At 39.5% G+C, this 20,871-nt stretch overlaps 1 long non-coding RNA gene across 1 annotated transcript; it reads left to right on the plus strand.

Moving 5' to 3' along the window:
* Positions 1-7,668: 7,668 nt before the first annotated feature.
* LOC133730093 (uncharacterized) lies at positions 7,669-9,682 on the plus strand. The gene is made up of 3 exons (XR_009856593.1): positions 7,669-7,741; positions 8,217-8,281; positions 9,322-9,682. It is a non-coding gene; the product is annotated as an uncharacterized LOC133730093 (long non-coding RNA).
* The last annotated feature ends 11,189 nt before the right edge of the window (positions 9,683-20,871 follow it).

A 20,871-nucleotide genomic window follows, 5' to 3' on the forward strand; every position in this document is an offset into this window, starting at 1 on the left:
TTCAACTGCCCCCTAACTACTAGAAATTTAGTTACACATAATCGGAATCAAAAACACAAAAATAACGAAAAGGGAGGAAGAGAGAGAGAGCTGCTGCAGATTGATCTCCTTTTATATGCTTAGAGGTTGCCTTCATCTTTCTTGTTGTGTAGGAAATCGATCCAAAACCTAAAAGAATTAGGGTTCACGTGCTTAGGTGGAGTTTTCCTATTGGCTCTTGAACTTGATGACTTACTCCAACCATTCAATCATGCAATTTGTCCATATTAAGCTGAAATATGAAGCACAAACTCGTCCTCGGGCTTCTCGGTGTGATTTGGGCCTCGAAATATAAATTCCCGTCCAACCTCAAATTCACGCGCAGCTTGACCATCATGTACTAAATCGGCCATAACTTCTTCTAGAAAAATGATATTGATGAGCCATAAAAAGATTCGGAAACTAAACATCTGAGGATTTCCACCAATATAAAGATCATCATCTGGTTCGTTTTGAGCTAGTGTCAGTAATCCGTCGAAGTTGACTGATCTGCACAGGCAGATTTGCCGATTTTACCTTTCAATCCCTCTTTTGCTTCTTTTCTCCTTCTTTGCTCCAAGATACCTATAAAATAAATAAACAACGTAAATAACAAAAAAATACACTAAGTTAGCAAAGAAAGAATAGATATTAAAGCTATTAACATTGCATAATTATGCTCCTATCAAAGTACATACTGATGCCCTGAACCCATAATGTCAATACAGACTTGCTCCGTAGAGTCAGATATTACATTATAAATGTTTACAAATTAAATTGCATATATAACAAAAATAATAAGTAAATGCTCATAAGAGCTTACTACAGCGGAAGTCTTAACAACAGTAAGGTTACAAAATTGGCTTCCTACCGTAAAGTTGCAACTACCATATCTCAGCTTCAGCTACGATTACCCTGACCTGCAGGATTAACCCCTACATCATCAAATAGTGCACCGGGTTGCACACAATAAACCCGGTAATCTTATGAAAGTTTGTATGAGTAAACTCAAATACAACAATTTAAACAACTCACACCAATCAAAAGAAAACCTACCCATTCCATTTAAGGAAGCAACTCACATGAATCATGAGAAAATTACCCATTCCACTTAAGGAAGCAACTCACACAAACAACTCACGCTTGATTTCTTTCGAAACTCCCCATCCTTATCTCCAAAGGAAAACACGTGTCATATCATGACAAAATCATATTAATTGAAACCCCGATAATTAAATATGAAAACTCCCGTCCTCTATGGACAATAAAAGAAATAATATACTCAAGACTCTCTTTTAAAAACCCGTACTTATGAGTCCCAAGTAACCTCACTATTACCCCCATAAGATACAATAACATCCGGCAGACAAACTAGAGCTCTAACTGATCGTAACAACTAACCCGGCAAAGGTGTGGTTCCCGATAACATGCCTTGGTCACAATTTGTGACCCCCGATCACCATCAATGACTCCTGATCCTCAACCCTCAAGTCTTTGGATCCCTGGTATAAATACCAAAACATTAAGCAAGTCGCACTAGACCCAAAATGTTACCCGAATCTAAAATAAAAGATTCTCCGTAATTCATCATCATCAATGACTCCCGGTACAATGACCAAACATTTAAATAAGTTGCACAAGACCTAAAAATATTCCCCAAATCTCAACACTTTTCATAACAATAGAAATCAACACTTTCCACAATATATTGTTTCTCGAAAAGCCCCCAAAACAATATAATGAACACACTCATAAATATTGCTCGCATCACAACAAAATCACCTATACATATATATATTTCACGTAAATATATATATATATACACACACACACGTAGTCATCCACTAAGGAACACCACTAATACCAACTATAGTTTACAATTAAATAAATAACTCCCAAAACGATAAGGTAACTCCGTTCGTAAATAAACATTGTGAGATTTACTCACGTCAGAATCCCCTGCGTCTTCTTACAGAATCGAGTTAACACAATCACACAATATCTGTCCAAGACAACTTCGTCAAGTACCTAATCACATCAAGGTCACATCTTAATACCATTTGCGGTATGAAAGCATCTAAGTTTGAAACCCACGAACTAAAGCCTGAAAGTAACACCAATCGAGACGAAACTTCATCTGAGACCACCCAAAATTTCCAGAATACTTCTAGGATCAATACGCCCAAATGACAAGTCGATCCAACAGTCGGATCCTCACGGATCAAAAATCGAGATAATCGAAACCACTAAAAACCCTAACATGCTCAAACGATCTTCAAATGCTACAAACCATATATCAAAATGCTTGTATCTATGAGTAGATGATATTGGTAAAAGAACCCACCCCAACCATGGCCGGACCGGCCTCCACGCGTCGCCATAGGCGGCTGCATGTGAGCCTATGCGCCACCGTGCCAAACTTAACTCTAGCTTAATCCAACTGTTCAACATGGAGAGCTCAACTCAAGGATCAACTTTAATACCTGGGATTTTGGCCGGTTTGGCCTAGATCGCCACCGCAAGCCCAAATCCATTGTTCACCATGAGTTAAAGCTCCTCCGATGCAAATCAATCAACCAAACCACAAATGACTGAACGAGGATGCTTCCAGCCGTACTAGTATCCCCTTTTTGGACACTCACATCACCATAAATATCCCTAAGTTTTTCCAGATTGCTAGATACAGATGTTCTGTCCTTGTTTACATCCCTTGGCAGGCTTAGATGAGGAGCAGTGCCAGATTGCAAGCTCCGACTTCTACTCCTACTCCTACGGGAATGTCTACCACCATCACGGCTATATATAGTAGCATGCTGAGACAATGCTTGACAGCTCCAAGGAGAACCTGTATTCAGATCTCAATCCACTATAATCTGAAAAGCAACATCTGTGATTGCAAGGGACTGCACTAGTGGAACATTAGGTAGAACATTTCAAGGCACTAACCCAAAAGCATTAACAAGAACTATACACAATGTTTGATATGTGTGTGTGTGCGCGCGTGCTTGTTGTTGTAAAATTTTAATTAAAACTCGCAAGTGTACGAATCGTCATTAGTATAGTGTGCAAGTACGAGGTCGTTCAAACTGAGGATTGATAATCAATTTAAATCCTAACCTAATTAATCCAAACACAAAAATACATAAACAATCAAACTAAAGAAGATATGGTTATAAGGTTTTTGACTAAACAAATAGTGTGAAAATTAAAGAAAGAATGAATGAAACAAATAATGATAAAACCTAGGGTTTCAGAATCAACCACTAACAATCCTATTTATGTTTCAATGCAATTAACAGATTCTTTTGTTTCTCTAGATGATAATTCCCGTATCTAAGTCCTTCTTAGGTACTCTAGACCATAGTTTTCCTTAAGTGTATGATGCTCTCCCTCTCGGGTAAAGATCTTATATCCTAACTATGCAGTTTATCCTTCTCAGGTATAAATTTAACATGCAAGACTCATTACGCTTTAGAAAACAATTAGTCTTTCTCAAGTAATAATGTAATTTACCACACTTAATCACAAGAAGCTAATCAAATTATATTGCATCTCTACTTCAAATTTGTCTTCCAATTACTATATGCAAAGCCTTAAGGTGATCAATCAAAGAACTTAAACATAAAGCATCAATTCAAATAGTGATTAAGCATTCATCATAAAGAAACTATAAATCCATCAATAAAACATCAAAGTACATAAACAATCATGATAGGGCATCATCCTAACCCTAGAAAAAGGTTTAGCAAAATATAACTAAATAAAATATAGGAAAAACATAAAAAGAATGGAAGGGAAAAAATGGGGAAGATGGATGAGTCGTCTCTGCTCCTTAGGCGTCTACATTGTGCTCCGAGACTCTCCTTTCATGAGAGAAATTCGTTCTCCCTTATATAGGGAAGATTTCTACTCATCTTTGGCTTCATGTTTCCTTGTAAAACTTGGGTTTAGATTCCTTTCTTCATTTGGAATGGGAAAACCTTGAAATATCTCTTGTAGAAGTAGGAATAAGTTCATCATTTAATCCTCATCTGAATTAACTTCCTTGAAACATTAGGATTGACGATCTTGTGCCACGGAACTTGAGTTCTCCACGAATGTTTGTAAATTCCCGAGCAGGTTTCCTGTCTGACCTATCTTCACTCAAATAATCATAACTTTTTCCAGAAGTATAGAAATAGAGATCCGTAAAATTCTACAGAAAGTAGACATCCGTAGATTTCCATGCATATAAGGATAATTGTCTGATTCGATCTGAGTATTTCTCAGTAATTCGGTGAAGTTGGATGTTCTGCACAGGCAGATTCCCAGTCTCAGATTGCACATTGTCTTTTCAATCCTAGTTAGCTCATTTTAGCTTCTTTTCTTCTCTCTATGGAACAAACCTACAAGAACACTAAAAGATGTAAATGAATCATAAATAAGTAGAACTAAACATAAAAACTAAGATAAAGAGGCATAGAAATATAGGATAATATGAGTACATCACTTGTAAGTGTATTACACAAGGAGAGTGCTTTCTTCTTGCAAATCAGCTGAAAAATAACCAATGTTTTCTAGTACTCCAAACAACTTCAGCTGGTAATTGTCTTTGATCCTCATTAGTACTAGATACGGCCTCTCAACAAGTGAAACTCTTGAAAGAAAATGTGGGCATAGAGACAGCCTCATGCTACATAAGTTTGTCAATAAGATTTGTAAATAATGGCAGTTTGTCAACATTTGTAAAAGAAAAAACAAAAGTAAGTAATTTGATACTGGGTTTAGAACCAGACGGAGGTGAGGAGTCGATCTGGCCTGGTGTCGCCGGAAAAAGGAATGCCCGCAGGGTCTGTTTTTCGGGTTTGGGTCAGGTCTGGGGTTTTGAGGAGAGAGAAATGAGCTTTTCTGGGTTTCTATTTTTGGAAGTTTCTGAAAATATGAATTACGAATTTCCAAAACTGGAAACTCCTATTTATAGTAATTTCAAAAAAATAGCAGAAACTTCTGTTGACCATAACTCTCATACGAACTCTGATTTACACGTGCCACATGTCCACGAACTCGTATCGACGCGCTCTACGACTTTCGTGAAGAAAGTTTTCGGAGAAACTCAACGAATAAAAAGTCAACTGTTGACCCCTTGAAAATAAAACGTTTCAAGTAATTATTCGTCCCAAATACTTCCACATCATCCCTGAACTACGTACTCGTCCTAACAACCACTGAATAAATTCCGGAAAAATTCTCGGAAAATAATAATGAATTTTCGGAGTATCACAATGAACCTCAACAAACCCGCTACTAGATGTACTCCTGCCTCTACCGTCCCCAGTCTGATGCGTCGATGACCCGAAAGGTCACTATCCGATGGCGACTTGCAGTAAGGATGATCTGTTCGGTTGTGTGGGTCATTTTCACCATCGTCAAAATGCAAGAAATGATTGCAACAGAGGAGTCGTGATCGAGGAGTTGGGTGGAGGAGTCCTTGGAAGAGAGAGAGATAGAGAGATAGAGAGATGTCGATGCCTCATATTCAAAAATTTTGGAGGCTCTCAGGATGCTGGAGTGAAGAAGAAACGATAGAATTTGGAAAATGACAACCATTTTTGTGGAATTTAAACTTAGAATTTTAGATGGGTAACTTCCATTCTTTTTCCTTCCAAGAATTTCCCAATTCCTAAGTTTATCTAGCGAAACACAAAATTTGAGATCAAGGAATATCCTGACTCTTAGTGAAATCCCACGTTCTTTTACCGCATCCAAACATAACCTAAGGAGAAGAGGAAGAGAGAAAGAAAAAATTTATAGTTATACACACACACACAGGCCCTTCTAGTGAGAGATCCCTTTTTTTTTTGCCATTTTAAGGGATCGCTCATTAGATCCACTTTTCATATTTTAACAGTTCAGTTTTTAAGTATATATGAGTAGATCATCTTTGCAAATTTTCAGTTAAATTGATAATCATTAAGGCATTCACAACTGCGATTTACAACTATGAACACGAACGATTTAGGTTGGACAGATTCGGTTCGTCCATTGATTTAATCTAGTTCGATACCTTAACGATCATCAATATGGTTGAAAATTTGCAGAAATGATCTATACATTATGACCTAAAAACTGAACGGTCGAGATGCCGAAATACGATCGAAATGTGGGTTCCACAAGGGATCCCTTAAAACGGCTAAAAAAGGGATCTCTTAGTGGAAGGGCCCCATATATATAGATATCATATATAAAATATAGTGGCATCCTTTACATGCACCAAAAAAATACATTAATAGATGAGTCCATCTAACCCGGCCATACAAAAAAAATATATAGATGTTGTTTAAGGATACATGAATATGTGTCTGGCCAAAACTCTGATTACTTGGTTCAGTTGTAATATGATAGAATCTTCTAGATATCCTAATCAATATTTGATTAGCTTTCCTTGTATGATTCAGATTATGTATCTTATAATCTTCTATATAAAGAGACCCCTATTATCAATGGAATACACACAATCATTCTCCCAATTCTCATTTTTTACAACACATTATCAGTACGAAGCCCTAACCCTGAATCAAAAGGCCAAAACCCTAGAAAGTTAAAAATTTCGACCACGGGCAGCCTACCTGCCAGATGCGACCAGACCCCTGCCAGCACCAGCCAAGCCTCGGCCAGTAGCTAGCCTCGCTAGCACCGCGTCTCCTTGCGTCCTCGCAACTCCTTGCAGCCCCTGTTAGCCTCGCTAGCATATTTTTTTCAAAAACAAGGCTTTCAAACTTTGATTTCCAAGTAAGTTTTACATTAAAGTTATTCCCACTTTCATTTAAATTTCCGTACTTTCTTTTCTCTGGAGACTTGCAACCTCGCTTCTTCTACCTCCCACCTTTCTTATAACATGGGAGTTCTTGTGATCTCTGAACGAGGAGTTCATTGTGAGATTTAACGATCGACCATTATACATCACTGTTTCGATCTAATCCAATATCTCTTGGAATCGAATTTCTTGGGATCTACTGTTACGTCCCGAACCCAAATTCACCCGTTTACGGGTCATTTGGACGGTAAACGACAACTATTTTCACTTTGACTGTCGTTTCAGCACTTTTAGTGGCCCTAAAAGTTGACTTTTTGTTCGGGTCAGAATTTGAGAAAATGTTCTTCACGAAAGTTGTAGAGGATGTTAAACCGAGCGCGTGCATATGTGGTGCGTAAAAATCGGACTTAGTATGCGAGAGTTATGGCCAAAAATGTAGAATTTACTGTTCATGGTAAGTTGTATATATATGGGAATTTACTGATGGTAGATTTTTATTTTTGGAAACCTACCCAACCGGGTAACTCTCCTTTCTCTCTCTCCCCGACTCTTTCTCCCCTCTCGGCCGGATCTCTTCCCCTTCCGATTTCTTCCTCCTCCGGCCGACCCAGGACGTAATCCGGCCACCCCCAAGCTCGGTTTCTTCCCCTTGTCACGCCTGTGGAGGTATTTTACGACGATTTGGCCGGAGAAGCTCGATTTGGAGCGGAGGAAGCTACGGTGGCAGTTAGCTATTTTTGCCGATCTCCGGCGATTCCGGCCACCTCCGGTCACCATCTTGCCGTCGAAGCTTGGGTTTTCCACGAAGATCATTTCCCCTAAGGCCTTGCATTCCAATTTGCTGTGTGGAGGTCGAATCGACGAAGAACATCTTTGGGTCCGAAGCAATTTTCTGGGCAAACTTCATCAGCTTAATCCGAGCTCTTAAAGGTAAAATTGTGAGATGTTGTAGTTGAATGAATGGTTAGGTTTGTTGAGTAGAAGCTACTGTCCAAATTTGGTGGCCATCGGAGGTGGTGGCCGCCGGCGCGTGGGCCCCACTCGCCGCCACTGTGGGTGGCGCGTGGTGGCGCGTAGAGCTGACATTTAATTCCAATTTTTAGCCCAATAAATCCTATAATTTGAGTAGAGCTTGTTTATGAAGTTTGGTAATTTTTGGAGGAGTTTGGAATTGTTTGTGAATTTTGAAAGTGTGGAGTTTCGGTTGGTGATTTGTGGGAATCCGGCCTTCGGATTTCCCTTATTCCGTCATGGAATACCTTAATCGATGGATTGATATAAATGGTGAAGTTTGGCTTGAAGTTGAAAGGAGTTGGAGTTGCTAGTTTACGTAGGGTTTTCGGGATTCAATATAGAATCGTATTGTTTTATTGAATTGTTGTTTACGGAATACAATTGTGTACAGGACGAGATACTGACTCATCGCTCGACGAGGATCCTTACGCTTGGATACCACGCTAGCCGTATACTGTGAGTGGACGTTTGTTTTTGAATATTGATGCATGCATTTATTTCTCTAAAGTAATGCTTTATTTAATTATCATCTTTTATATTTTGAGCATCTGATGATTTGCTATTCTTACTGATTTTGGTTTTCGGATTCTGAAGTGATTTCAGATTTGTTTGGGTTTTGAGATTTATGAAAAATTATAAAGTGATTTCGGAAATGAATTGGTTTCGGATCTTAATTTGGATTTACGAATTATGATGATTGTCGACGAATCATTTTTCCGAGGTGACTTCCGGATTTAAATATTATATTTCTATTCGTCGATTTGAGATTTTTAAAGGATTTTCGAAATGGGATTTCGATGGAGTGATATTTCTTCTTTATTTACCGACTTTCGATTTTGGCATTGGGAATGCCTTATTGATAATCTAGCTATTCTTTTAGCGTGTGGGACACGCTGTTGCTTTATACGACTTTTACGAGAATTTCCGGGTACGGTTGGGAATCGTACCCGTGTTTTCTTTATTCGTGGGACATGGGGAAGCCTTAAGGATTTATTGGATTTTAATAGTTTTTACCCACCATACCTGGGTCGTTATATTTTATTGCTAGCTAGCCTATTAGTACTCCTCCCTGCTTACTATGTGTTTGTGGGTGAGTAAGAGCAGAGCATGGGATGCTCCAGAGTGTGGGACACTCCGACCCGAGCCTGGGAGGCTCCCTTCTCGTATGGTGATAACTTCTTCCCCATACTTTTTCGTGACTTGACTAGCGGGGCTAGTCCATTATTTTCGTAACCAGCGGGGCTGGTGTGTTTTCACGAGAATTTTGGATTTCGATGTTATCGTAACCAGCGGGGCTGGTGTGTTTTTACGAGAATATTGGATTTGTTGATAAATGTGTTTTTCTTAAAAGTTGCATGCATCGGGTTTTTAAAAGGGATAAATGTGGAAAAGCACAAAACCCACTTTTCTTTACAATTATTTATTTATTTATTTTGTCCACTCACGCTAACGTTTTATGTGCTTTTCCCCTGGGCCCTTCGGTTTCAAATGCCCAGTCTGCAGAGTAGCTGGTTCGGCATAGTAGGATTCGGGGCATAGCATCTGCTGCTGTTGTTTTCATTGTAGGTTATCTGTTGAACCTACCTGTATTGTTATTTTCTTCTTCCTCTTTTAGATTGCTCTGATAACCTGTTGGGGATAAATAATGTAAAGGTTGGAAGATACTTTGGTGTAATTAAGAATATGTTATTTTCGGATTTCAGTTGCTTATTGTGGAGTTGTTGGATTTTGGGGAGCAGGGTGGCTCCAGGATATTATGGATGATTGTTAGAAGTGTGATTGTAATTCTACAGGTTGGGTAGTCCATTTTTAGGGGTGACTCTGCCGAATTTTCGGTAGAGTTATTCCTAAGGTGGGCCCCACAGGGCCACCTCGGAATTCAGGGTGAAATTCGGGGCGGGTCCTGTCATCTACTACGCTCAAAAATTCAAATTGTTTTCATGGTAGCCTTTAACCTTCGAAACTAACCCTTTTTCTTGTTCTATTTCAGAATGAGTAATCTGAACAAACTGGACTTTGATCCATTGGCGACAACAGGCACCATATATATATCACAAGTGATTTTGTGATGTCAAGCATCCCATAACATAGCTAATGTGTACAAGATGTATCATGAAGCTAGGGAAGCTCACTACATGGAACAAGAAGATCAAAATTATGATCTCGAGTTAAGGTTGAAGAGTTCAAATCTAGCAAGGATGAAGAAACTGTCGATTTTGTTTAAGTCTTTTATCTTCCAAGATTGATGTAATTAGGCACTTGCCATAACTTTTAGTAGATGCCTTTGGTTTTTAGCTTTTCTTCAAATAGGCTCACCCAAAGTAGGCGTGATGTCTAGGAAAGTAGTTGAGATTAGTGGTACTTAAGAGAGTTTTGCTCTATCGACATCTCTTCTTTCTTAACTGGTCATGTCTAATTTGGAGCCACCGTAAAAAATTAAGTGACGACCATTGTTTGCATTAGCTAGTTTGGATTAGATTTTTGCTATTAGAAACTATGATGTAAGTCATGTAACCATTGGCTTTATGAATAAAACTTTGAGTTCTTTCATATCAACTATCTTTTAATTCTGAGCTCTTTATTCAAGGAATGGACTCTAAAGTACTTCATTGTCTCGCGGAAAGTGCGACTACGCACACGATTCTCTGCCACAGGCAACTATTCTTGGAGATATTTCCAATGCATTCCTCTATGACTACGATGGCAGGACCATCAATTTTACTTCAATGACTTGGAATTGTCCAATTCCTCTTGCCTAATGGCACCTTGATCAATGTCACAGAAACTCTCTACGCTCCTAGGGAAAATCAAACCCTATTGAGCTTCAAAGATATTCGAGCCAACGGATTTCATGAGGAAATGCATTGTGAGGACGAAAATGAGTTCCTTTGCATCACCTCTCTAATGATTGCTTCATCCGCATCTTAGAAAAACTTATGTGTCTCTCTAGTAGACTTTATGTCACCACTATTCGAGTCATCGAATCCAATAATGTTATAAGAGAATATCCCTTGGATTCAAACACATGTTGGCTTTGGCACGATAGGTTAGATCATCCTGGTCGTGATATGATGATCGGTCTATTAAAGACTTCATACAGACATCCCTTCTTTCGAGTGACACGAAGCAAGAATCAGAAATTGATTCCTAGCCCACGTGGGACCTCCGCTGCTATTCACCGCCGGCCAGTGGCAGCCGCCGTCCCTGAATGTCACGCCCTTTGTGGAACCGTAGTCACCTATTTTGCTTTTGAATCAGTTTCCAGCGCCTCAGCCTAACCAAAATCCTCATTAGTTACTTAATGGACTAATTTCAGTTTACCTCCTTGAGGTTAGGGGTCGTCATCATGTTAGTCCCTCTAGTTTCAATTTAATCAGTAACACCTTGTACTCTCCAAATTCATCAGCCGTGTCCAATTTTTGGACTTCCGTCCAAATTGGACGTTAAATCTGTTATGTGGGTCCCTTTTGGGGGGCAAAATGGTAATTTTGAGCTCCAAATTATATAAAAAAAAAATTCTCTTTCTTTTTTTTTTCTCTATTTCTTCCCCTTTTTTATTTATTTATTTATTTTATATATATATATTTTTTTTTATAATTTTGTCTTCAACCTATACACCACATGTTATAATAGGTTTATAAAAAAAAAAAAAACTCTAGGTGTTTCTTCATTTTTTTTCTTTCTCCTATTTCTTAGTTTTATTTTTATAAATTTTGTCTTCAACCTATACACCACAAGTTATAATAGGTTTATAAAAACAAAAAAAAAATACTCTAGGTGGTTAAAAAGCCGCTCGTTGGTCTACGATATTTGTGATATATCTCCGATAAAGCGAAAAATTTTAGGATATATCTGTAAAATATATCTATAAAATATAATAGGTTTATAAAGTGAAGAATAATAGGATATATCCCCAATAAAGTGAAAAAATATATGTAAAATATGATTAAAAAAAATACAGATATTTCTTCACTTTATTGGGGATATATCCTAAAATTCTTCGCTCGTTGGTCTAGGGATATTTGTGGTATATCTCTGACTTAGCGAAGAATTTTAGGGATATTTTAGGGATATCTCCTAAAATTCTTCGCTAAGTCGGAGATATACCACAAATATCTGTAAAATTCTTCGCTAAGTCGGAGATATCCCTAAAATATATCCTAAAATTCTTCGCACCTTTCATGTGGGACAAAAAATACACCTTGGTCGAAGCAAAAGAGCACAACGCACCTTTTACATTTGAGGATGACATGTGTGTGTTAGACTCCCCCTAATGTCTACACCTCCCCCTGATCCTTACATTAATCAAGGGAGCTTGGAAAGTCTTCACATTCCTATGCTTTTCACATGTTTCTCAAATATGGCCTTAGGCAATGATTTGGTGAACAAATCTGCCACATTCTCTTCAGACCTTACTTGATTCACTTGAATCTTGAGGAGGGTCTGTTGTTGCTGATTGTAGAAAAACTTTGGTGATATGTGTTTTGTATTATCACCCTTGATATGCCCTAGCTTCATCTGTTCGATGCAAGCTGCATTATCTTTATTAATGCAAGTAGGCTCTTCAGTGGTAGAGCTCAAACCACTAGTCCCTCGAATATGTGTGATGATAGCTCTTAACCATACACACTCACGAACCGCCTCATGTAAAGTAATCATCTATGAGTGGTTTGAGGAGGTAGCCACAAGGGTTTGCTTCGTTGATCTCCAAGATATCGTCATGTTCACACTGGTAAATACATAACCAGTTTGGGAACGACCTTTATGTGGGTCAGAGAGATACCCAGTATCAGCAAAACCAACCAAAACGTCATTTGGCGTTTCGGTGTAGGGAGTGGCGCTTTCGCCATCAACATTTCCTTTAGGGATTGCAGTTCCATCTGCGGTCCCTCTTGTCTCTCTGTAGGGAAAGAACAGTCCCAAGTCAATGGTTCCTTTTAGGTATCGAAGATGTTCTTGATACAATTCCAGTGACGCTGCGTTGGTGCTGAGCTAAATCTAGCTAACAAGTTCACTGAGAATGCAATGTCTGGTCGAGTACATTAGGCTAGGTACAATAATGCGCCTATTGCACTTAGATTGGGAATTTCAGCTCCCAACACCTCTTCGTCATCTTCCTTTGGACGAAATGGATCTTTCCTTGCATCCAAGCTTCGACCCATCATGGGAGTGCTAGCAGGATGCGCTTTGTCCATGTTATATCGCCTGACTTTTGGACATACGTAGACTGGTGGATTAGTATTCCACAAACACGGTGTTCTAGTTCAAGGCCTAGATAGAATCGAGTTTCCCCAAGATCCTTCATCTCAAATTCGGATTTCAAGTAGCTCACGGTTTCTCTTATTTCATCGAGAGTACCTATTATGTTCATATCATCGACATATACAGCTACAATTGCAAATCCGGAACTTGTTTTCTTTATGAATACGCAGGGGCATACTTCATCGTTCTTTTATCCCTTCCCAATCAAGTAGTCACTTAGACGGGTATACCACATCCGCCCGGATTGTTTCATTCCGTAAAGTGAGCGTTTCAACTAAATTGAAAACGCACTCCGTGGTTTAGAGTCACTTGACTTGGGTAATGTAAGGCCATCAGGCACTTTCATATATATCTCTGAATCTAGATCCCCATAGAGATATGTAGTAACCACATCCATGAGCTGCATTTCCAGTCTTTCGGAAATTACTAAGCTAACTAAGTAGCGGAACGTTATAACGTCCATTACGGGAGAGTATGTCTCCTCGTAGTCAATTCCAGGGCGTTGTGAGAAACCTTGTGCCACAAGGCGAGCCTTGTTCCTCAGGACTTCATTCTTCTCATTACGCTTTCTGACAAAGACCCATTTATGTCCTACAGGCTTTACACTTGGTGGGGTTAGCACTACCGGACCAAATACCTGTCTCTTTGTCAGAGAATCTAATTCTGCCTAGATTGTTTCTTTCCATTTAGGCCAATCTGCTCTTTGTTGACATTTTGCAACAGAGCGTGGTTCGATATCATCGTGCTCTATGATTCCTTGAGCAACAGTATATATCATCAATGTGTATGGAAGATCTTTCTATCAACTCATACGCAGTCTCATAATCCTTTGAGATTTCTTTGTTCTCTGGAATCATTTTAAACATCGGAGCGTCCTCCAGTATTGATTCATGGACATAACTATAATCAGAGACAATCTCATGAGAAGGATTCTATACATTGATGATTGGTTTGTGCCTTACTCGCCCTCTTCTTCCTTGGGTGAGTGTCAATCGAACCAAGTGGCCTCCCCCTCTTCCTTTGGGGAGCCATGGCCTCAACCACACCTCCACTAAGTGTGGTTGCAGTGCCTCTATCTGCAGCACCGTGCCCCTTGTTGGGGACTTCTAACCTTGCAGGCATATTTGCAGCTGGTGTATGTGATCTCGTCACTTTTGCGATATCAGTGAACGAATCAGGCATCGAATCTGCTACGTTCTGAAGATCGATTATTCTTTTCACTTCACTTTCACATTGTGAAGTGCGGGGATCAAAATGAGACAGAGTGGGGACAAACCACGACAATTCCTGTCGTTCCCTTGGAAAATCCTTTTTCCTATCTCCCCCTAACGACGGGAAGACTGTCTCATCAAAGTGACCGTCCGCAAATCTAGCGGTAAAGAGATCGCCTGTCAAGGGTTCCAAATAGCATATAGTTGTTGGGGATTCGTATCCAACATAAATACTTAATTGTCTCTGAGGACCCATTTTGGTGCGCTGTGGGGGCGCAATAGGCACATATACTGCTAAACCAAATATGCGTAAGTGTGAAATGTCAGGCTCATATCCAGTTACCAACTGGTACGCAGAAAATGGTTGGCTAGCTGTGGGTCTGAAACGAATAAGTAAAGCTGCGTGCAATATTGCATAACCCCATGCAGATATAGGCAGGTTGGTGCGCATAACCAATGCCCTAGCCACCATTTGTAGCCTTTTGATGGTGGCTTCTGGAGACCATTTTGTGTATGCACATGGGGTACAGGATGCTCTACATCGATCCCGATAGACATGCAATAATCATCAAATACTTTTGATGTAAACTCTAGCATTATCAAGCCTTATAGACTTGATAAGGTGATCAGGGTGGTGAGCCCTTAAACGTATAATCTGTGCTAGGAGTTTTGCAGCATTTCTTGTGGACAATAAAGCGACATGTGACCAGTTTGTCGAAGCATCCATCAGAACCATAAAGTACTTGAATGGTCCGCATTCTGGATGGATAGGTCCACAAATATCTCTTTGTATCCTTTGTAAGAATGGAATGTTTTGTTTTGTATCTTTAGCATAGGAAGGTCTCGATCCTGTTTTTGTTAAAGAGCAGGCTTTACAAAACGAGTGATTTGCCTTTGAAATAGTCAATGAGGCATAATGGGAGGGAGGTAGTGCTTCTGGTACTTCAGAAGGCAATGACTGCATTTGAGCAGTACTAGGACCGACACCTTGCAGTGTGACGGATTTTTGTCCCATTTTATTTTTCACGCGAAAGAAGGGATGTCCATATGAGTTCTTTAAAATACGGATCATCATGTCACGACCGGGGTGCCCTAGGCGGTCATGCCAAAGCCTGTATGAGTCAGTGTCCCACATTTCATTGTTGGTGACAGCATAGGATTCAATGATCCGAATGGTAGTGAGGTATAGTCCACTAGATCGACTCATAAGTTTCTCTAAAATGTGTTTCCTTCCACATTTATTAGAGGTAATATAAATGTATTCAAGTCCATTCTCACAGTATGTTTTTACATGATAACCGTTGGCACAAATATCTTTGAAACTTTAACAAGGTTCGATTAGCTCTTGGTGCATATAGAGCGTCTGTGACTTTAAATATATCTCATATTCTTTAGAGTATTTCTATTTTAGTAGAATGATAATCTTTTCATTCTAATAATTTTTTTTTTCTAGATGTATTGCTTTACATCTTTATAGTGCAATTTCGAACCATGTAAATATGTGTAGTAAATAAATTTGAATAAATTCAGTGCTTCAGAATAAAATTTTGAATTTTTAATAAGCCAACGATAATCAAATCAAGGTCTTTATTCAGAAATCTAATTAAAAATGAGGCATTATGCCTTCACAACTGTTTTTTGGAAAATAAAATAAATAAAGCAGATCAGTCAAAATCTGGGGCATCAGTTGATTGAGCAAGTTCCTTGTTGCCATTAAAGTCTGCAATTGTGAGCTTGACGTCTGGGTCATGGCCTCCTTCTTCCATATAGTGAGCCTCTTGTTCTTTAGACTTCCTATACCTCTTGTAATTGGCTGCTACTCTGTTGCTTGCTTGGCAGTTCTTGTACTAATGTCCAATGACTCCACACCTATAGCATGGTTCATTGCCAACTCTATCCTGTTTGACTGAAGGGTTCTTAGGTGCCCTTTGCACCTTGTTTCCATGACCACTAGGGCCAGCACCACCATCTCTGCGCCATACATTGGGAGGGCCTCCACGACCCATATCACGACCCCCACGTCCCTTGCCACGTGGTGCATTGTTGCCACGTGGGTAAGGATCAGCACGTCCAACCCCCTTTGCATTGGGGTTCTTTCCACCTTTCACTTTGCCATAATTAGCCTCGGGAATTTTCTTTGTCCCAACAGGTCTGGCATTGTTGTTCAAAAGAACCTCATTATGCCTCTCAGCCACTTGCAGTAGGTTGATCAGCTTATTGAATGTTGTGATTCTTTTGTTGTCATACTCCAGCCTATACTGGTTCGCTAGTATAATTGCTGAAGTAGGAAAAGTAGAAAGAGTCTTCTGGATCATATCATCTTCTGTGAGTTCCTTTCCACAAAAATTTAGACGTGCCTTTAGGCGCAACATATCCTTGTTGAAGTCATTGACCCTTTTATAATCAAGCAAGCGGATTTCATTCCACTGAACGGTTAGTTCTGGGAGCAAGGTGTCATGAATGTTCCCAAAACGTCCTTTAAGGGCATCCCACAGTTCTTTGGGTGTCTTCAACTGAAGGTACTCCCAGCGTAGGCTAGGGTTAATATGTCGCCTCAGAAACATTAAGGCATTTGCTTTCACCTTATTAAATAGTTCATCATCTTTGGGGTCGGTAATGGTGGCAGTGTAGTCTTTTGCCACAAAGGCAGTTTCCACATCGGAAACCCAACGATGGTACTCAAGTCCTTCTGAGTCCAAGATGTCAAATTCAGATCGAGTTGGATCAGCCATCTACATAAACAAGAGTGAATATATAAATTACGCAGTCATAAAGACATCCACGTGAATTATTTTCCAAACATATGAATTAGATTTCAAGACCAAGATTCGTAATGGTCACATTTTTTTTTTCGATGCTATGTGAAAATACTTTATCACAGTAAGTGTGTGTGTGTGTATAATGCGCATGAATTTTCATTATCATGGCAAAGCGGATTGTATATGTTGCATTCTAAAAATAACAATAGCACATTTAAACATAGCATATATAAAAATAAACTACATGGCATGCTCAAATTTCACAGATATACAACAAATTATATACTACACATAATAATTAGCAATAATATATCATGAGTAAAATAAAAGAAATCACGAAACATGCTTTAAATTTCATGATAAAAACATAAGCAATAAAATATAAAACATGCTAAACATATTTATAAATCATGCTTAAAGATAATCATATAAAACATAAATAACAAGGCATCCTTGAAAGGATCAAAATTATCTAACTAAACATGCTCAATAACAAAATATAATAAAAGCATAAACAATAAAGTATAAAGCATGCTTAAAAATAGAAAAGATAAATAAAATTCACATGCTTGATTAAAATCATAAAAACAAAATAAAGAAAACATACTTGATTTCGAGAAAATAAAACAATCCTAGCGCACGCGCGTGTTGATGCAGGCGTGTGTAACGATGTTTTTGGGCTTGAGAAAAACTGGGCCGCTTCCTCTCTTTTTTTCAGCAATGGGCCACAAGGCTTTTTTTTCTTTTGTTTTCTTTTCTTTCTTTTTTTCTGAACCTTTTTATTTTATGGGCCCGCCCTTTTTCTTTTCTGGGCCTGCTTTTTTTTTTTTCTTTTTCAGTCCTTTTCTTTGGCCGGGTCACCTCTGTTTTTTTTTTCTTTTTCTCCTTTTCTTCTTCCTCTTATTCTTCTTCGCGTCTTCTTTCCTTTCTTTCTGGTGTGGAGATAGGTTGGGAATAAAGGAAAATTTCCGGTAGGTCTGCTGCGTCACGCGGGTGGGCCAGAGGCCTTGCACGCGAGGCTTGCTGTCAGGCGGGGAGGTGATGTAGGCGTGGGATCGAAGTGATGCAGCCGGGTCTGGGATCTGCAGCAACAGGCAGGGAAGGGGTGCCGGGGCTGGGCAGGGCGGGGAGTGCTGCGCGCAGGGGGGGTCTACGTAGACGCGCGGGCTGGGCTGGATCGAAGGTGGTAGTGGTAGTGTGGTGCGCTGCTGTTTCTGTGGCGCTGCTGCAGTAGCGCGGGGTAGTGGGCAGTAGGCTGGTGGGCAGTGGGCTGGAGGCCACGCAATCAGATGGTCTGCCGTGTTTGCTTGGGAGGGAAGAGGGTGGGGCTGCTGCACGGGGAATTTTTTTTTTTTTTTTTTTTATGGTGGCGGCCGAAAGAAAAAAATTTCTGCTAGGGTTTGGATTTTTTTTTCGAAGCTATAATTTTTCTTGGCTATTGACTCTGAGCGTGCTGATAACATGTAAAAGTAAAATGACAATTGGAATTGATCTACTCATTTCATTTCATAGCCCCTTTATATAGGGAGAGAATTACAACGGAAATATCAATTACAATGATGACATTAACTACTGATTGGTCATTGATCCATGCTGATTGATGGTGATTGCTAATTACTTGATTCCCTCTCCGTCAATCACTTTGACGAAGACACATAATGTGTTTTTCCTTTAACAAAGAGAAATTTTTTTATATATATAATTTGGAGCTCAAAATTACCATTTTGCCCCCCAAAAGGGGCCCACATAACAGATTTAACGTCCAATTTGGACGGAAGTCCAAAAATTGGACACGGCTGATGAATTTGGAGAGTACAAGGGTGTTACTAATTAAATTGAAACTAGAATGACTAACATGATTACGACCCCTAACCTCAGGGGGGTAAACTGTAATTAGTCCTTACTTAATTATAAGGCCCCTTGCTCGTTCTGCAAACCCTATTTCTTAGGGGAATTTGGATCGAGACCGTCCTATGCAAAGGATACGAAAGTGCTCATTCCATTTTTACATAATATCCAAGGGGATATCTGTGGACCATTTCAACCAACTTGCTGACCTTTTAGATATTTTATGGTGTTGGTTGACGTGTTGACATGCTCGTCACATGTCGCTCTATTGTCCACTTGTAATGCTACTTATGCTAAACTTCTAGCTTAGATCATAAGGCTACAGGCTCACTACCCCAGATCATCCTATTAAGTCAATTAGGTTTGACAATTCTAGAGAGTTTACATTGAAGACTTTCGATGATTATTACATGTCCTTGGGGATTGATCGATGTTGGCCATCATGTTCCCCATGTGCACACCCAAAATGGTCTCACGAAAGTAGCCATTAATGACTACGATGGTAGCCCGGACATTGGTAATGCGCACTAATCTCCATATCTCCATTTGGGGTTATGCAATATTGCATACAGCCATGCTAATTAGTCTACGACCCACCACCACTCAACATTTTTTTGCGTTACAGCGCTTGTGACTGAGTACAAGCTTGATATCTCACACTTAAGCATATTTAGGTGGGCGTTTTATGTGCCAATTGTGCCGCCACTAACGCACCAAGATGGGTATTCAAAAACGAATGGCATATATGTTGAATTTGAGGCTCCAACAATCCTCCGTCACTTAGACCCCTTGACAGGTCATCACTTTACGGCTCATTTTGCAGATTGTCACTTTGATGAGAAAGTATTCCTGTCGTTTGGAGGAGATAAGAACGTCAACATTCAACAGGAACGACGGAAATTGTTGTGGTCTGTCCCCACTTTGTCTCATCTCGATCCCTACTAAAGTGACGAGATCACATATACCTGCTACAAATGTGTCTGCAAGGATTGATGTCCTGAATAAAGGACATGGCGCAGCCCCAAAAGATGGAGTGTACGCCGCTGCCACCATAGACAATGGCCTTGTGGCGTCAGAGGCCGCTTGATTCGAAGAATATTCTCCCTAGGAAGAAAGCGACTTTGGCACAACCTAATCCTTTGATCATCGACACTCAAAATCTATCTCATGAGAATGTTCCGGATTATGGTTATCATTGGGGAAAGTCTCAACATCAGAACCTACTCTTGAAAATATAGAGATCTCTATAAACTATACTAGTGTACATGAGATATGGGATAGAAACTCCATCGTCATTGATGATGTATTCGCGTATTCTGTTGCACATGAGATTATTGAGTGTGATGACATCGAACCATGCTCCGTTGATGAATGATAGCGTAGAGCAGATTGGCCTAGATGGAAAGATGAGATCTAGGTTGAATTGGATTATCTAGCGAAGAGGATCGTATTAGGGTCGGTAATGTGTCACGCCCCGATTTTTAAAACAATTAAAAATCAAGACAATCTCACAATTATATCGGACATGAATGGTTAAGTCATCAATACAAAATACCTAGAAATTTTTTTTCTTTTAAACCAAGTACATACTGATGCCCTGAAAGTACAATGTCAATACAGACTAGCTCCGTAAAGTCATATATTACATTACACAAGTTTACAAACTAAGTTGCATAACAAAATAATAAGTAAATGCTCCTTAAAGCTTACTACATAGCGGAAGTCTTAACAACAGTAAAGCCACAAAATTAGCTTCCTATCCATACAGCTGTTACTAGATCTCAGCTTCACCCACAATTACCCTGACCTGCAGGATTAAACCCTACGTTCATGATCGAATAGTGCACCGAGTTGCAATAGACAAACCCGGTAAGCTTATGAAAGCTTGTATGAGTAAACTCAAATACAACAATTTAAACAATTAACTCACACCGATCACAAGAAAACCCACACAAATCACGAAAAA

Source organism: Rosa rugosa, chromosome 2 (genome assembly GCF_958449725.1).
Source record: "Rosa rugosa chromosome 2, drRosRugo1.1, whole genome shotgun sequence".
In the NCBI taxonomy this organism is placed as follows: domain Eukaryota; kingdom Viridiplantae; phylum Streptophyta; class Magnoliopsida; order Rosales; family Rosaceae; genus Rosa; species Rosa rugosa.